Below are 20,318 nucleotides of genomic sequence, written 5' to 3'. Positions count from 1 at the left end.
TGTGGATGCTTTCAAGCAACGTACAGTGGGCAGAATCGACCGATAAAACGGAACTTTTGTTTTTTTGCCGCTGTTTCTAAGGAGTACAAAGTGACTTTTCTTATGTAAAAAATCACGAGAAATCGATTGGTGATGGACCCTACGCGCAAAAATGACGATAAGGCGCTGCGACTGAGTCAAGTGTGAATTTTTCTTTTTCCTTTTTTTATTCTGAGGAGGAATCATCCTTAAAAGGAGCTATTTTAAATTGCTCCGATTTTGTACAAATTTTGTGTGTCTGTTTCTAGTCGAAATATTTTAGACCCATATCCACGTGAAATAGGTAAATGACAAAATTTGAACCTTTCTGATTTAGATGAAACTTTACAAACGTGTTTGATAGGAGGAAATATGCACCTTCCACAGGTTTTGGCGCCATTTTGATTCAAGATTCATTTTTAAAAAGGGCGTATTTATTTTCATGTGTATTATGTTTGAAAGATTGTATCTCGAAAACTATCGATTTTACAAAAATTATGTCTAAACAAAAGTTGCAGAAAATTGATTTCTGATCATGAAAAAAATATGCACTGAAAAAAAATATTTTACCAATTTTTCAAAAATTGTAAAATTAAACTTAAAATTAAGATATCAAAAATATACCATTTTGGAAAATTTCAATTTTTTTTTGTAGAAAATAGAATTACTTCCCTTTTAAAAGTTATCCTGAGATGGAGCAACTTTCATGGACGGACTTCGTAGAACGACTTTTATGATATTTTTCCAGTTTGGAATTTTTCAAGTAATACAGGCCAGACTCGATTATCCGGGGATTCGATTAACCGGGGATTCGATTATCTGGGGATTCGATTATCCGAGTTTTTAGACTCGATTATCCGGGTGAAAAAAAAATTTTTTTTTCACTGATTTATTTTAAACCCAAATGCTATAGTTTTCATGCTATATGATGATTCCAACTAGACAAGCATTGATTCACCTCCCTAAAGCTACAAAATTCTTTTCTTATATCCCTTTTACCGGCGAACAAAACAAAAATAAACCCTGCGATGATGAAATCAATTTTTTTACTTAAAAATCAGCATCACCATCATCATTATCATCATTATCATCATCATCGTAATCATCAGTAAAAAAATCAAAAAAGGAATTTTATGACTTTAGGGGAGATTGATCAATAATAAAAAAAACATTCATAATATCTAAATATTGAAAAACATAACATACAAAAAATATTTTTTGGTACAATATTATCATCAGTGGAAAAAATCATAAGAAAGGATTTTTCTGACTTTTGGGAAGATAGATCAATAATAAATAAAACATTTCTGATACTTAAAAGTCAAAAAACTTGACATTCCAAAAAAAAATTTGTACCAAAAATGATGATTCGATTATCCGGGCTGAAAATAAAAATGTGCACCCGGATAATCGAGTCCGGGCTGTATATGAACTTGTAATACAAATAACAATTCTTTATGTCATTTACAACAAAATTTACCATAATAATAATTTTTCTAAATGCAGCCGTTTTCGAGATATTCGGAGAAAAAATTAGATTTATTTTAATTTTTTATGTTGAACACGTCTTTTTCATATGTTACTCCAGTTACTCCACTATTTCTATAAAATTTCTAATAACTACATTTAATTTCCTACAATTTACCCGAGAACACCTTATTTATCCAACCTTTTGCTTTTGAGTTGTGGGTATTTTGAAAACTGTATTCGAAAAAGTTGGACAGACTGATTAGTTAGTAACTTTTTGCCGCGTGACTAAAAATAACAGAAATTTTGACTAAAAGTAGTTAAAAGTATGTTGTTTATACCGGTAGAGTTTTACCAAAATAGATTGAGATATTACAGAGATATCTTTGGAACAAGTGAAAGTACGCAAAAAACTTTGGGTACTTTCTTTGAAAAGCCAAATAGGGTACAGGAGGGTATTTTCAGCTCATTAAGCTATGGCATCTAGTTTTTCGGCCCATGGCCTAGTTCTAACGGAAGAATGGTGGTTTTGACGTTCTTTGAATCAAAAATAGTAGATTACTTACAGTCTTGAGAAAATAGTTATAACATATTAAAATTGTATGTCGGCAAAGTATTTTTATTGGCGAAAGAAAAGGCAAATAGGCTGAATTTAGAAACCTGCTGAAAATACCCTTCCGTACCATACTTCTCATCGACGGAGCAGTAAACAGCTCAGAATCGAACACGCAATCGTATCCCAAGTAATCAGACGTTCAAGATGCATCAGATTACCAAACGGAATGATGACAGCGGTAGGAAACGTGGCACCACAGACCCGACGAATGCCAGCATGCGCAATGCGCATACAAGCACAACCCAATATTTCGATTCAGGATGTGGCCAAAAGAGGTTAAATTTTCGATTTATTTTGTGCAAAAAACAATGACACGTTGTGGATTGCACGTGTACAAAGTTCGGATTGCACCGAACTGGAGTGACAAACAGAACACGGTGGTTAAAACTCGCGGAAGGAAGCTGTTCACAAAATTGTACTGTATTATGATGAATGAAGAGCTACCAGACAATGCTGGAACAGGAATACTATGTTGCCACCTCTAAATTTTCAATTCCTGAGAATGTACGAAAGAAGAATACGTCGTGTAAAATTCGTTGTCTCGCAAACGATCTGTGAATGACGTAAAATGAATCAGCCGTTCATTACATTTTTACCTTCCTTGATATAGTAGGTATATGGTCGATTGCGTGTTCGATTCTGAGCTGTTTACTGCTCCGTCGATGAGAAGCATTTGACTTTTCGAAGAAAGTACCCAAAGTTTTTTGCGTACTTTCACTTGTTCCAAAGATATCACCGTAATGTCTTAATCTATTTTGGTAAAACCGATATAAACAACACACTTTTAACTATTTTTAGTCAAAATTTCTGTTATGTTTAGTCACGCGGCAAAAAGTTACTAACTAATCAGTGTGTCCAGTTTTTCGAATACAGTTTTGAAAATACCCACAACTCAAAAGCAAAAGGTTGGATCAATAAGGTGTTTTCGGATAAATTGTAGGAAATTAAATGTAGTTATTCGAAATTTTATAGAAACAGTGGAGCAACTGGAGTAACATATGAAAAAGACGTGTTTAACATAAAAAATTAAAGTAAATTCAACTTTTTCTCTGAATATCTCGAAAACGGCTGCATTTAGAAAAATAATTATTATGGCCAATTTTGTTATAAATGACATAAAGAATTATTATTTGTATTAAAAATTATATATTACTTGAAAAATCCCAAGTTGGAAAAAAAACATCGAAAGTCGTTGTTCTACGAAGTCCGTCCATGAAAGTTGCTCCATCCCAAGATAACTTTTAAAAGGTTGCAAATTACCTTTATTTTCTCCAAAAAATTTTTTAAAATTTTCCGAAATGGTATATATTTAATATCTTGATTTTAAGTTTAATTTTCAAATTTTTGAAAAATTGGTAAAATATTTTTTCAGTGCATATTTTTTTCATGTTCAGAAATCAATTTTCTACAACTTTTGTTTAGATATATTTTTTGTAAAATCAATAGTTTTCGCAATACAATCTTTCAAACACATGAACAACACATACACATGAAAAGAAATACGCCCTTTTTAAAAATGAGTCTTGAATCAAAATGGCGCCAAAACCTGTGGAAGGTGCATATTTCCTCCTAAAAAACACGTTTGAAAGTTTCATCCAAATCAAAGAGGTTCATTTAAGATTTCAGCCTTTTGTTGGACGGTTTGGCGTGGAACTGCTCTATATTATCCCGATGTGGCCTATTGACAGTGCAAAAATGACTCTTATAGTAAAATGCACCGGTTTAGCTGCGCCAGGGATGGCTATAATTGGGAACAGCGCGCTGTCATGTGGAACAAGGTGGGTAAAGTAGAGAAAAGCATTGAAGGAAGGGTGCCCAATTACACACAAGCACGCATAAAATTCAATAAGCATACCCAGCTAGCACCAATTCGTATATCAATGTACGAAAACTGTCGTAAATATCTCCTAACAAACTCGAAATCGTAACTAAAGCTGGATAAAGTGGGATCAAGTTGATTTTTTGTCGAATATAATGATAATGACTGACATACATACGATTTTCAGCACAAAATCGTAGAGTAGTACGGAGCGACTCGCGTTTAATCGGATATTATCGTATATAAATACTTATATAGTCGTAATGCTCAAAATTTTTCGTAATCACGTATATCGCCTCCAAAATAGTACGGATATGCCAATTTTGCTCATGAAATACGATTTATTTAGCATGTATATCTGTACATAATGCTGATTTTTACCTTTTTTTTACACATGAAAATGCTAGCTGGGTATCGCTCAATCAATAGCGATGGATAAAGTAGAGAAAAGCATCGAAGGAAGGACCCAATTACACACAACCACGCATAAAATTCAATAAGCATATCGCTCAATCAATAGCGATTATAGCAAAAATAAATGCAGTGCGGGTTATATAGCAAACACCCGGGCGATATCACAAGATCAACGATACTGGTCGCAGTGATGAGTCCATACAGGAAAAAAAACAATAGAAGGCTTCCCATGGGTGCGCCGTTAGTTTGCTCATAAAAGCTACAATTTTCGTGAGTTAACTCACATGCATCTGTTGAACATTCAAACTTACAATATGGACTTGTGTATTAGCCAATGAATGGTGTTCCCATGCACCACGTGTAGAAAATAATTTCCACTGGCTTATGAATCGTCCTTCAGCTTTGCTACTCATTAGAATCAGTGCACAGTGGGCATTTCTCTTTTTTCGTATTTTCAAACGCAGCAGGATTGCTAGAAAAAGAACGTCGTGAACAAGCACTGCACCATTGGAATCCTTACGAAAATATTTTTCGTTTGACACCAAAAGATTATACGGTAGCGGAGAATATTTTAGGCATGCTACTAAATTCAGACTACATGCCTTTTCTTTTGCTGCGCTTTTTTCAAACAAAAACCTTGCCGCTATATAACAAATTACATACTTACATTTTAGTTAGAACAATAGCTAAAATGGAAGTAATTTGTTAATTTTTCTTCAATAAACATCAAAACCACTATTTCTTCGCGTAATTAGACCGAAAAAATAGAAGCAAACGCTTACGTGTATCCGCTCTCGATGATGGGTTGAAAAACTCACAATTATGTTCACGTTTCAGAAATAAAACAGCTATTAATATGGTATCATATAACAATTTTTCTTCTTTTTATTACGAAGGAAAGCAAAAATTTTACACTGACATGAAAATATAAAGCAATTTTCGTTGACCAACGAAAAATTCATCTTGTTTTAATTTCCATCCTAAGGTCATCATTCTACAAATATGCGAGACAGATGCACTTGGAATGCTTCTAGCATGCTGAAAGAGCTAGTTTTTGAGTGACAATCAGTTCTGGCGCTAGTATATATGGACGATTAAATGCAGTGGTGCCCAGGCATAGGCACGGAGCTGGCCCAACGAGATCGCCCGATGAATGTCGCGGGCCGCAAATTCCTCTGGCCATTCCTGCGCATAACCAAATGCAAAACATGTGGCAACAAAAACCATTTTCTGGGAATTACCACAAGATTTAAACCGGAAAGCATTCGGAACTACAAAATGCACGAGGCATTACGGCTGATTTGAGTGACTCCTGTGTCATCAAAAAAGTTACTCATAAGTGCACCATGTTCAAATCAGTTCGCGGGCCGCACAAAACATCTTGAAGGGCCGCAGATTGGCCACCACTGATTAAATATACGCTAGCGCCAGAATCAAGCTGTTGTCTCTGCAAAATTAGTCATCTTCAATGAGCCGGTATGTAGACAACGCGGACACATAAACCATCTCGCTCCCTTTTGGTCTGCTGTTGACGTACAACAATCCACCGAATAGGCCCTTGGGTTGTGCTGTTTGCTCATTGAAATTTCTCAGGCTTCTTCAAATAGTTATAGCTGGTTTTTGGTAGACGATGCCTTTGATAAGCCCCAATAATATTTCAAAAATTACAGTGGACGTACGCGCTGTACTAACCATTTGATTGCCTTGCAACTGTTATGGATTGTACCATACAGGCGCATTCGGCCTGCCGGAAATATAAACAACACAGACTCCACAAAATGCCGAAATAAGCCGCAGTAAACTTATCCTTTCTCGCTACCATAACTCAAATTTAAAAGCGTTAATACCAAAAATGCACTCAAATATTCAGTAAATGTTATCGAACTAATTGGTATGGAAATCTTGTTTCGAATAAATATAGTTTCTACGTAATTCATGAATATTGTTCAGGTTACCGCTTAATAGGCCGTAAATACCCACACGTAGCTAGCTCAGCGTTATTTTGAGACTCTCTCAGTCGCGATTTAAACATACGGTGACCAGTGCCATACGCAAACCAGTGCCAGACCTAGAGGTCAACTAGCAGGTAAACTGCACACTCGATGCCAATATCTTAAAGTGAAAGTAGAATATCGAGGACAATTGAATTCTAGTTTAATCGGGCTGTCATTTTTCAGCCGATTTGAGGTTGAATCTATTTCCAGGCTACATCTATTCAACTCTATCCGATTAGTGTTACGGTTTCCAATTTATAACCATGTATAAAACCCGATTTAATCCACCTAGTGGTGAAAGGAACCTTTGTTATACGGTCTTACTTGCTATTTGAGATAGAAATCGACACGTCTTCGGAAAATAATTCATCTATTGGTTGTAGTTGCGTAGTGCGTGGGTTTACATAATATTTTTGAAAATTGAATAAGTTTACAAAATTTGAACAAAATAGGAACACTTTTAAATTTTAATGAAAAAAGGATCATGAAATTGCTGAGTAAGGATAAGTAAGTTGTTATTAATCTGAGTAAGTGCAAATAAAAGTAAGTTGTAAGAGGAAATCTTATCCTTTAGCATATACATTGTCTAGTAAAGGTCTAGTTTATAGGTTTTTGAACTAGGCATAGTTTCCTGTAATGCCATTCTATTTGAATCACATCAATAGAGTTTTCTTGAATAATTTTCATCAATTTTTGTTAACTCACGCTGTTGTATTTTATACAACACGTGTAGGTTTTTCAACGCCATATTGTTATAAAGTTACAAATCGTTGTTTAACTAACGTATATTCTTCAACAAACTTATTGTGAGCAAAATATCATAATTATTCAATTCATTAATAATTTAAATTGTTGGGAAAATTTATGCAGCAAAACTATCAGCAAATGTAAAATGTTTAAAATGTATCCGTCTGCTGATAGTCGAGTAATTCGGAGTCAAAATTAGGGTATTCTTTATAATCAAAGTTCTACAGTTCCTAAACAAGCAAACATACAGGTATACTATTTTCAGAAAAGTTGTGCATTTTTACTATTTGTACAATTTTGTAGTACATGAAAAAGTCATGCAACAATTACCAAAAGAGCAATAATAGAAAAACTGATTTTACAAATTCATATACAATAAATAAGATTTTTCTATCTTCGCTGCAGAGATAGAAGGTTCCTGTCTTTAGCAAAATTTCTTGTAATAATATGCTCTATAACTTTGCAGAACACATCAATGTGTTATATTGACACTGAAGAAAAATAATTTTTTTATTTCACTTTTAGGGGGATTAATCAAAATTTAAATTCCACTAGACTATAGACTCTTCCAAAGCTTCGATAAACTTAAAACCAAGTTTTCCTAGCTAAAACTCTAGTGCGCACATTTTCTTTGGTTTGGGGCTATTGTGCGCGCGAGTAACTGTGTTACAAAAGATGGCGCGAGTGTTCGACGGTTAATATATTTTAATCGGTAAAACCAATTCTTATGAAATTTTGCATATATATTCGTAGTCTCAAAACCTCTCGTTTGATATTAAAATAATTGAAATTAGGTAAATTATCTTGGTTAAAATCATTATAAATTATTGCAAATTTTGGTGTGGTGTATACGGTTGCTCATAACTTTCAAATTAAACGTCCAATCAAAAAACCATTCAATAGTGATCTATTAGGATATATTATCTTTCAAATGAGACTAATAGCGCATAAATCGGTTTGGCCATCTCTAAGAAACAGGCGATAATTATTACCTTGTCAAAACAGGTTTTTTAAGCATAACTTTTAAACTACTTGATTGTTTTCAATTAAAAATTCCTGAACAATTTAGCTTTCATAAGGGCTTTCATTTGATACTAAGATCGTTGAAATCGGTCATGTAGTTTTGAAGAAACCCGTGTCACGTATTTTTCACATTTTTGCTTATAACTTTTAAACGAAACGTCGTGTCACGAAACAATAGTGATCTACTAGACAATAACACCTTTCAAACAAAAGTAATAGCGAACCATTCGGTTCAGCCATCTCTGAGAAACAGGCGATAGAAAAAATCATTACATACATACACACACACACACACACAGACATTGCTCAAATCGTCGAACCCTATCGATTGGTATATGTGACTCGGATCAATTTCGTGTTTTTCGACCAACTTTTAAACCTTTGTTATAGTATAACAAAGGTAAAAACCATTGTTTATTAACTGCTTAACCAAACTTTCGTAAATATTTTCGTACAATAAAACCGAAATAAAGGCGTCACCAGTTTGCCTCTTGGTGCGGAACTGGTCTAACAAGCCAATTGGTGTAGGTTCGAAGCTCGACTAGGTGTGGCTTTTAGAGCCGATAACCACAGCGTTTCTAATATTATTGGGATTCTATTAATTGACCAGATAAATCCTAATATGTTCTAAAAAAACAAAATCTAGGTATTATATTCCATTTTCAAAACTCGAGTCTCGGTTTTTACTGAACAAACTTCGCTTTCTCAGCCGAGATTCGAATATACAATGACTGGTTTGTTAGACTGTTGCCTGAGGCCAACTGTGTGACAAGAAAATCCATTGTCTGTTTTATGTTAGGTGCGATATCTGTACACAGTTTGCGACCTGCACCTTTCATTAACGCATCAAGATGTTTCTAGTTCATTCCATGTTCTTTACATTCCGGGCTTCTTTCAGATTCAGAGAGCTTCCCTTTTTGGCATATGTTATTTTTGAACCCAAAACGGTTTCGACTTCGGGGCCTTGTGCACTTTTATTGCTTTCAGTTGATGGAGTGCCTCATTTACTAACGTGATAGGATACATATTTGTGCACCGGAAAATATTACCCAGCACTAGCGCCGCTGGCAGGAGCAAATGCTGTTTACAAAACATACATATCAACTGCCGTGGGTGGCATTGTGTCACCCAACTCACACCAAACGCTGCTGCTGCACTGACTGGAAGGAATATCTTACGCAACAGTTTTGACCTGAAAAGACTTCAAATGGCGGGCGGTACGCGGTGACTTTACAGCGAGCGTCGAGGATGCCTGACAAACTGTTCTACACTTCCCGTGTACGTCGTCGAACGGTCGTCGCTAGCACCATGTAGTTTAGAGATGGGTTGCACCGTTCGATAACAAGTTTATGTGTTGAACCTGTGGATTGAATTCGTTTAGGTTCGCCGACATGAAGCGAAGAAGTAACGAGTTCGGAAACAGCTTGAACGTTACGAGCTTTCAGTCGGAAAAAGGGTTGGGTGCACACTATTATTATAGGCGCACTCTTTTCCGTTGACAGTGAATGGTAATAATTTTACCCGAAGGCTACAGAAACCAACCAACCAACGCCGTATCGTCTTCCTGGTGAAAGGGGATAGTTCATGGACACCACTGACTGACTGGTTTATCTTTTTCTATACGAACAGACACAACGGCACACCTCTCCACCGAAAGTCACCGCTACCGGTCGGTCGGGTGAATGACTCGGCCAAAGGCACACTGTACTGTACAAAAGTGTGGGGAATATTTTTAGAACAAACTGTAGCGAAATGGGCGAACGTCGAGCTGTACGAGGATTCTTCGGTTTCTGCGTTATTACTATTGGTCGTCATTGGTGATGTTTTGTTTCGAATCGAATCTATAAAACACCATCGAATAACGCGCAACTAAAAGTCATCGAATGCGTGAGATCCTTCACAACAAATGCATCCTAGTGAACAGCTGATAACATTATCGTTTTATGTTGACTATTTTGCAAATGATACCTTTGAGTTCGCCAGCTCCCTGCTAGTTCATTAGAGAAGATAGCAGTATCATCATGGCTAATGGTAATAGATAATGATTCAATTATAAAGTCTGTGATAGGCGATGAACCATCTGGCCAATAACAATGGTCTGCAGCGTGGGTGGGGATATAAATCCACCCGAAATGGCGGGGATGTAAACAACAAATGTAAAATTCATTCGAAACTTCAGCACATAGTGAATTCTAGTTCAATGACGAAGTTTTTAGTTTAGTAACTAGCTAAGAAATCCGGATTGTACCGCGCGAGATTTTGTGGTGAATTCAAACCACGTCAGTTACGGAGATAAGTTGTAAGAAAATATCAACCGGACCTTGACGATTAGGCTATTGCCAACGTCGCATTGCGCACTCAGGTACTTTATACAATGACTGCAATATACATAGAAGATAAGATACCTGAGCTGTGCTGGAAAGTACTGATAGTACGGCAGTACCCGCTGTATACGCTTGTTTACTATTTTCATCTTGAATGCTGTGAGCGCAATAGAGAATCATTCACACATCAAAGTTTGCGCAAAACATTTTCACGTTGAGCGACGCCATGGTCACGTACGGGCACAGTAATAACAGATTTTATCGTGTAACTAAACTAAATTGTTGCAGACCTGTTGCTATGTAAACCAAGTTATCAGTACTTTAACCTAGTAGAGGCTTAGTTTTAAACTAATAAACGACTGTAGTCACAGTCTGAATTGAATTGATGAGCGCAAAACGGAGATTTTTTTAAACAAACATGTTGTTTTTAACCCTGCAAGGGAAAAGCATATTTTAACATTTAGAAATTTGTGAGAATTTTCCCTAAAAAAGGTGTACGAATATCGTCGCATCTAGTGTGCTTCATGAACCACCTCTTCGTTTGATCAGATTATTATAAAATTGGTTTCAAAGTAGATGTAAAAGTATTTAGAATCTAAATTTGGGAACCAACAAGCAATATTTTTCCAAATCTTTCAACGACGAACACTCCCACTAATTTTATCCTATAAATAGTTTGTCATTTATCCCCTGTTCATACGATATTAACTACCCGTGGTTCGTCGTCTAAACAATAGCGGCTGAACTGAAGCTATTTTTTGTGTTATAAACAGAACGTCAGTTTTGATTTTTGTTTGGGTAAACACGGTGCTCTGGAGGTCACCACGTAGTTTGTTGTACAACATTTTCCGGATAAATCGGCCGGTTTCATATGGGATTACTGCGATACGTCCTGGTTTGGTTTTCTCGTTGAGGAGGAATACAAACCTTCAAATCAATTTTACCGATTTTAGCCGTTTGAGACTGACCTAAACATATTGTTTCAGGGTTCGCTTGTGACTCTTCCAGATACAGATGGATTTTTATTACTTATTTTACTAAAAACCTCGTTTTCGCACACAGTCTACCTTTACTGGGATTGGAACTCTTAGAAATTGCAGCTTTTATAAACAAACCTAAAGAGCACCCATGGAAAATTCCCTATCGGTTTTTCTACGCGAGTTTTTCATGACAATTTTTTTCCAATTTTTCTTTAATAATAGACCAGATTTTTTTAAAAACTATTGTGCAGATTCAGATAATTCGAAATATCTGTGTTCCAGTTGCGGACTTCAATAAAATGTTTTAATGTATTCTGAACTGAATGGAAATTTCATAGCAATACTCTGATTTATCGAGCACTCAGTAATTCTGATTTCACACAAAATGAGCAGAATTCATTGAAAATATGTTGATTTATTTGAAATTCTAATTGTGTTTAATTGTTCTTTTTAATAGTTTCCATTTTTTTCAGACGATATTGAACGCACGTTTTAAATCGACCGAATACAACAGAAAAAAAACTGCAGTAGAAATGTACAGTAGCCATTTCATTACTATAACTACCTAAGTTATAAAAAACCACCCACACCGGTCCATTTTCAGCCGTTTAATATTTCCCATCCAGCCGCTTAGCGAACTCCCAAGTGGTTGATTATAAATCGCTTGGGACTCTCTTTCGTTCTAAAATCGGTTCCACTTGCCGGTATGCCAATCACTGTCCTTGCGATGAAGGTAGCACAACCAGCAGCGACTAGATAGTTAGCTATGTCAGACGCAAAGCAGGACTATCCACAGTGTCCGTAGTACGGGCGAAAATAAAAACGTCGATAACGTTCAATAAAGCATGTGCACATCAATGGCATCTTGCGGGGTTTGAAGCTATAAGGTTATTGCCAAAGTCTTCGGCCCGAGCCAGCTTCAATCCGGTATGAACCGGGTAAACGGATGGCGAGGGTATTGTTTTCCTTTCCCCTATGGGAGGAGCGAGGAGCAGAACAAAAGTACGCTTTTGGCGATTCATTCCGGCGTGAACCAGTTGGCGGGTAGAAAAACGGAGCCATATCTGTGTGGTGCCTATATCTACTACGATGGATAATGGCGATGTTTAACAGTGCACTGACTGGTGTTCGCTAAAGTAGAAGTTATCCAATCGAGTGATTCATGTTACAGGATTAACTAGATATTCCAAAAACGGATGCAAGTTTTGCGTATTATTCCGTAAATTACAAGTAAAATACGTTATTTCTTTATACTATTAGTATATATGATGACAACCCAGCTAGCACCAAATCGTACATCAATAACCAAAAGTTATCGTAAATAGCTCTTTACAAATTCTGAATCGTAACTAAAGCTTAATAACGTCCGCCCAAGTTGATTTTCAGTCGTATATAATGATACTGGCTGACATACATACTATATTCAGCACAGAATCGTATAGCAGTACGAATCGGGTCGGGCTTAATCGCATATTGTCGTAAATAATTACTTATATTGATGAAATGCGTATGTTTATTTCTCATCACGTATATCGCCTCCAAAATAGCACGGATATACCAATTTCGCGCATCAAATACGATTTATTAGCATGTATGTACGTAATGCTGATTTTTATCTTTTATATACATATAAAAATGCTAACTGGGCAACCAAACAATACGAATAATTTGTGGGATCTGCCTGAAATTTTGTTTGCTGAAGCCAATAAATGTACACATAACTAAACAAAATTAAAACAAAACAGGTTACCATTGACCAAACTCGTGATTTTAGTCATGACCTTGAAATGCGATCAGGCATATATTAATATTTTTTGAAACGATGATTCTGCAATTGATGAAGGGACGGTAAGGGAAAGTAAATGAAGAAGAATTTTTTGAGAATGGAGGAGAAGAGTGGAAATGGGGGTAATAGGTAGCTACGCTTAACAAGTTGTCGTTGTGACTCCTATCTTTTGTCCAATGCTGGAAGGTGCATGGGTCGAACCAAGCTATAATCAGAGATTATAACCGGATTTGAACTGCGTGTGATGTTGTTCGTCCGGAAGCGTGTTAGTCCGCGTCTTCTCAGCGCGGGTCTTCGGAGAAAGGCTCCGTTCCTATGAAATTGACCAAACTCGTGATTTTAGTCATGCCCTTGTCACACGTGCCGTGCTCTGGAAATAATCTTAATTCTTAGCGTTTTAGTGCAAAACGCAAATGAGGAATTGATTTGCTGCCTGTCCCTCTTCGTTATTTGTATCTTTGTCTTTATTTTGACAACTTGAGAAAAAAATTCCAAAGTTTCAGTTGTCACCCGTTATTACTGGGGAAAAATATCGAATTCAATTGACGCGATTGAAATGGCCACAATATGAGTAAAGGTACAAACAAAATTATTCTACTGCATGACAACGCTCGGTCTCACGTTGTCAAACATGTAACACCGACCCCACTTTCCATTTTTTTTGTATAAACATTATCATTGCGACCGTTATTTCTACTGTGATCTCGTCCATGTGTATTTTTCTGTATTTTGGCCTTCGTTTCTTTTACAATTATCCGTTTTTCAGTGTCGGTGTTTTTCACCATTTTTCTCTTTCATAGTTTTAACTACTTTTAACTAATCTCGCTTTCTAGAGCCATGAAGTATAGAGACTAGCTACAATTTACCCATGGACAAGAGGCTTCATTATGCATCTCGAGTAGCCCGCCGACAAGCCTGGAGGATTATTTGTAGGTAAAAGCAGAATTCAGTATGAAGAATAGAATTATTCAAGTAGCTCGAAGCACCATGGGGTGCAACAAGCCCCAACCCACCCGGCATATTCTCCAGATATTGCGCCGTCCGACTGACTGATTAGCAGATCCGCTCATACTAAGAAAAATGGAAATGCGAAAAAGTTGTAGCAAGCGACAGACAATATTTTGAATGATTTATTTGTTACAAATTTTTCACAATAAAGAAGCATTTTCATAAAAAACGGCATGAACCTAGACCCAACCTGATGTTTTATGTTCTTGACCTTTACAATGAGGTTAGGTATTCATTATTTTTTATAACTCTAGTCTTTCCAATAGATGGAGGGAACGGTAGAAGATAGTCATGGAATCAAAGGTGGTGATAACATCCAAACAGAGTGGGATAAAATGTAAAGAGAAAAGAGCGGAAAATTAGATAAGGGAGCGCCATTGATGCAACGCTCACTAGGCTCGTAGAACTTGCGTAGAACGAGAACTTCCCCTTTACTCGTGCTAGGGGATCCGCGGCTTAAACGAAGTTCAATAGTTACATTACATATATCTGCGAATCACAGGGTCTGGAAAATAAGCTGGGTTCGATTTCAGTTATAATTGGCTCCCATTATAGCATGGTTCAATCCGCGAATCTGCCAGCTTGTTAAAAAGAGACGATCTACGAACCTAAAGGGTGTCCCACATTGTAACGTTGTGCCGAAAAAAATAAGTTTTTTTTGTTGATAATTAAGTTATTTAAAATATGAGATCGATAGTATTTAGCTATAAACCTAAGGTTTATAAAAGGTTCATGTCTTGGCTTAGCATGAGAATGCCACTCAAATGGTTTGAGTCCCGGCTACTCCTAGAGACGGAAAATATATTCCGATGAGTACTAAAAAATACGGAAAATATATTCCGATGAGTACTAAAAAATACGTTAAAATCTCGCGATTTAGATCTGTAGATTTAAGTAGCCATATTTAAATTAAAACCCGAAATTCAATTGAGAACAATTGAACGGAAAGTCGTTTAAAAGAAAGGGAGCGAGATGGAAGCGGACATTTTCGCAACGGATCTAACTGCGTAGAGACGCATATTTAAGTTCAATTTTTTAGTGAATAGATTCAAAGGAATCGAGCTAGTGCTATTCAAATTATTTAAAAAGGTGTGTAAAAGATTAATTGTGTGAATTTGTTCTATTGTTTTTCAATTGTTAACGTGTTATTTAAAAATTTTATAGTTTGGTGGTGCGTAAGCAGAATTTCGACTGGCGTCCGTATTCTTAATACGGTTTATAGCAGAATAAGGTAAATTTTTGTTTTTCCTTTTTTATATTATACGATTGTAATTGTATGTACGTTCGGTTTGGACAGCGCTCGTCCAACGGGCGTTTTATTCTGGGTTTCTACGTTCGGCCATTTCTTCGTTTGAGTTCGTGTGCTAATAAAAGGTCCGCCCTGAGGGGTAGCCAAACGGAGGCGTTGGTAAGTTCGCTCAATCCGTTGCGAAATTTTCACGGCGGTCGTCAATTGCCGCTCGTGGTTTCCGACCCAACCATTTACGTTACAACCTTTCGTGGGTCGAAGTCCGAGAGTCGGTCCTCGTTTCGTGCGTCGCCAATTGCGCACCGAGGTACCGAGTCCGAAGCAAGGGTTCATTTCATTCGCGGCGGTCGGCAGCGGAATCTTAGTACGCGAGGGCCGTCAGCGAGTACGTTCAGCCCTTGCGGAAGACTGCCCGGGAATCACGCGACAATTGCGTCGTCGTGAACACTCTCGTTGATACAAGTCGATAGCTATCTGTCCAACCACGCCGCCCTCCGCAACTTTAGTTCGACCATTTAGCACACGAACAGACCACACGCCCACCGTCTCGAGCAGCGCCGACTGGCAACGTCAAACGCCACAGAAGGTTCGGTGGTCTACTCGGATCACACCAGGCCGCCGTCGTCGACTACTACAAAACCCTGCGCGTAGGTAGGTGGAAACCCTCCCTGAATAGTGTTGCCTGTACAAGAGTAATGTGCAATTCGAACGAACAATAAAGCTAGGCTAAAGTTAACTTGAGTTGAAAGTTTGTCACGAAAATTTGTCTTTTGCTGGTATACCGCCATAATTCCGTTTAGCGGCCATACGAACTATAAATCGCATTCGATAAGTTAACTCTAAACGATAGAATAAACTCACACACCGAAGCTACGTTTTTTGAATTCAAATATCGATAAATCCTCTTTGTGCGTTTCCGTTCAGAAAGTCGTCCGTTGAGTCTGCAGTTGAGCCGTGCGAGTCGTCCCTGGAGAGTTCTCAAAATAATAGTCGGGCAAACACACGACCGGTGGTCTCCCCTATTCGGGAGTGGCGCAAAAGCCACCGAGTTAACCATAAAACTTTCTCCCGATCTCGTCACGGTTACAACATAAAATTGCATCACGGAAGAAACGCTGTAGAAAATTACCTAATTGACCAATCCTTTTCAAACTTTCAGACAGCAAAATATAACCCATTAGTAAGCTTTTGGCACATTTGTTTCATTCAACTTCAATACCATAACCGTATGCTCGCATCTTACGCTTAATTCCACCCAAAAAGTTTTGTACAACCTTACTGCAGTTTCATCTGTACGGAAATCCACTTGTTCTGCATGTCTTCCTCAGACTTGACCTCCTTGGGATGCTTTCGTAGTGCCTGCTTCACAATAGCCTAGTATTTTTCGATGGGCATTACTTCCGGTGCGTTGGTGGCGTTCATTTACTTGGATACGAAAGGGTCTCCGTTGGTTTCGTACCGCTCCAATACATCCTTTGAATATTGTCACGAAGGTAGATCCGGCCAGAAGATCGTAAGGCCCTCGTGTTGCTTCGACAGAGGAAGCAGATGCTTTTTGAACACTCCCTGAGGTAAATCTGCCCGTTTACAGTCCCGGTAGTCACGAACGGCGGACTCCGTTTGCCACATGATGTATTTCTTGGCCAAATCATGTATTTCTTGGCAAACTATGAAAGTTACTGCATTCTTACTTCCTCCGGAATATCAAACTTGTACTGGGCGGTAAACTCCAGTAGCCCCGGAAGTCCGCCTTGACGTAATTCTCATCATTCATGATGAGAGAGTTGAGGATATTCTAGGTGCTTGCGCAAAATAAATTCGGGACGTTGCTTTTCGGATGACGCCATTTTCTCCAATTTTCAAAAAACTGACCGCGATAAAAATAGAGTGTAAATAATACACTTTGAACTACTTCTACTCAAATTTTGAAGAGAAAATATCCAATGGGTAATTTTCTACAGCGTTTTTTCCGTGGTGCAATTTGATGTGGGACACCCTTTATTGCTTCAATGACCCCTCACAATCTATTTTTTCGTTCTTTTGGCGTTTTGTCAAAACTAAGCGCAGCAATCTAACTGGACCTTTATTTTATAAAGATAAAGTTAGCAATAGCTTAAATGAAATTTTGTTTTACTCATACCTCTATCACAGACAACCAGACATAAAACTCATTTTCTCATTATTTGCACGCTGTAATATTGTAATAATTTCATATTTGGTGTTGGCGGGAAATTCGTATTCGTCAAGTTGGCCCTTTTTAACGAAAGAAGAGGAAGCTACTTATAAAATACTTGCTTGTCCGTCTGTCCGAGGTGTGTAGGTAAATACCTAGGAATGCCACCAGCAGTTTGGTAGATCCCTTTTAATCAATTTATTTTCTATATTTGTTATGAACAGCTTTCATAGAAACGGTAACAGGTGGTTTCCCTTGGGAACCCCTTTCGTTTGTTCATAAAATTTACTCCTAAAGTTATCTTCCATAAACAGTTGGATTAGCACAAAATATTTAATGATTTTGTTTATCCAATTATACCATTACCAGTGAAACTATTGCTTCCTTTGCATTGATGTTTTTCCCTAGAATGTTATATGTTCGACGAAATTTCGCTTCGAAAACTTTTTGGCGTAGCTTAGGATTTTTTACAATGGACAATGATACCAGCCGTGAGATTCGGAGGTGTATTAAAAGCGGAAGTCGTGCTTACTACGGGCTTCACAAGCAATTGCGGTCGAACAGAGTAAGTCCCCGTACAAAGTGCACCCTGTACAAGACGCTTATTAGACCGGTTGTTCTCTACGGGCATGAAACATGGACAATGCTCGGGGAGGACCTGCGAGTGCTCGGAGTTTTCGAATGACCCATGGCCATGATCCTAACAGCGAATGTTTTTTATGAATGTCCAATGAAGGATTTGCAACATTGTCTCCACGATGCTTGACTATCTGTATTTGTGGATCTAGTAGAACGTCCCTCACAATCGTGTGGAAGATTAGTGGTTTGAATGCTTGGTTCTTGAGATATGATATTTTCAATGCGAATGTTGAAGAAAATCGAATTTTTCGGCTATAATTTAGCATACTTGTAAAGACTTTTTTTGAAGTTTTTCACCTCCGTCGAAAAATATACAAAACACTTTCTCCAAACATATTTTTTCCGGAATTGCTGAGAAAATTTGCTTGCATTTGCTTGCAAGATTCTGAAACTCTTCCTCCCATTTAGTACAATATTTGTAGAAAAAAATAGAGACAGGTGCCTTAAACTCGTAAATTTTGTTTTTGTCAGATAGTTAACCAAATTTTTATTATTCTAGTTGGCATACCAGCAGAAATATTGCTAGAAATTTCTCACAATTTCTAACGACGTACAGTAGAAACGTTTAATTCAATACAAGCTGTTAAGGGGGCATAGTACTTTTTACACCATATTTTTTGCCTTATTTCGAAAAAATTTTTCTCGATAACGCGAAAAGCGAATCGATTCGGGTTTTTTGCATTCTAAACATTGCATTTTATACTAATATTTACAATTTTGTTTGTATATGTAAACGTCTCCCCCTCTCCCCTACGGCTCCTTGAACATGATCATTCGAAAAAAACATAATTTGCGGTACCATGGATTGGCGCTGGGGGTCTTATCCGAATTGAAAAATTCCAAAACGCCATGAAAGTATATTAAATTATCTGGTGTTTGACCCATCCTTTTTTTAAAATTCGAATGGATAACAAAATGGCGGACACTCAAACATAAAAGTAAGGTTTTTAGTCGAAAAAATTGACTTTAAACATTTCTAAAAAATACAAAAATTGAAATATTGAAAAAAGGATGGGTCAAACACTAGATAATTTTGTTGGCTTTGAAACAAAAAAAGAATCATGAGAATTGTTTGAGCCATTCTTGAGATATTTATGGTACCGACTGCCAAAACCTGGTTTCGAGAAAAACGACGTTGAAGTTTTTATTCGCTGTGTAATCGCTCCAGACATGCGCGGTGCAAATAGCTGTAACTTTGTCAATTTTTGGAATTCATCGAAATCACTTGAAACACATATGGTCAAAATGTCAATCTTTCGAAATAATCAATAAAAAAAATTTCGATTTTTTTAAGTTGAAAAAGTACTATGCCCCCTTAACAAACGACGCATTTAGCAAATGAGGGAAAGGTTTTTCACCGATCCAGCAAGAAAACGGAGATTTCCAACTTCAACTCATTACCACGCAAATCTCACCACGTCGTCCGCAGCACGGTCATGCATGGGGCTCGTAACCGATTCCAGGTTGATCGATTATACATTCCAATCAATTTATCCTAATTACCCTCGATACGAAAATAAACCAGCAATGGTGCACTGATTTGTTCCATCGAAACATATTGTATACAAACACCATACGAAAGGACGACATCGAACAATGGTGATCGGATCGAAAGACTATAAACAATTCCATCGTTTTGATTGCTTGGTAATATGTCACAATTCTTACTCTATACATTGCCGTGAGATGGCCTAATTCAGTCAAGCTTAACATTTTTTTGAGCTTATAAACGTCAAAGTGCGAAATTTTGGTTTATTCATTATTTCAATTATTTCGATTCCAAAAGAATCTTATGTTAGAAGTTTCATTATTTTAATTTTAATGAAATCTGCTTATTTTGAACTAAAGCGTCATGCAAAGCCAACACCAACACCGGTACGGAATGGCAGCTCGCTCGGCTCAAATGGATTAAACTGACACTCTGGCGATGTGGTGTTGCGTGCGGCTGTCAGGTGCGGGATTGCGACGTCTATTATACCGTTTACAGATTCCGCAGCAGACACGCGGCCCGGAGAGAATTCAACGCTTAGTCAGCTTTACAATCCCGAGATGGATTATTTC

At 37.3% G+C, this 20,318-nt stretch overlaps 1 protein-coding gene across 1 annotated transcript in view; it reads right to left on the bottom strand.

The window, feature by feature from the left end:
* Nucleotides 1–20,318, bottom strand: part of LOC128740621 (uncharacterized) — an 89,523-nt gene that overhangs the window by 64,659 nt on the left and 4,546 nt on the right. The gene's annotated exons all lie outside the window — the stretch shown is intronic.

Source organism: Sabethes cyaneus, chromosome 3, assembly GCF_943734655.1.
Source record: "Sabethes cyaneus chromosome 3, idSabCyanKW18_F2, whole genome shotgun sequence".
Taxonomy (NCBI): Eukaryota; Metazoa; Arthropoda; class Insecta; order Diptera; family Culicidae; genus Sabethes; species Sabethes cyaneus.
The sequence above is the reverse complement of the archived record's forward strand: the minus strand, read 5'-3'. Positions and strand labels throughout refer to the sequence as shown.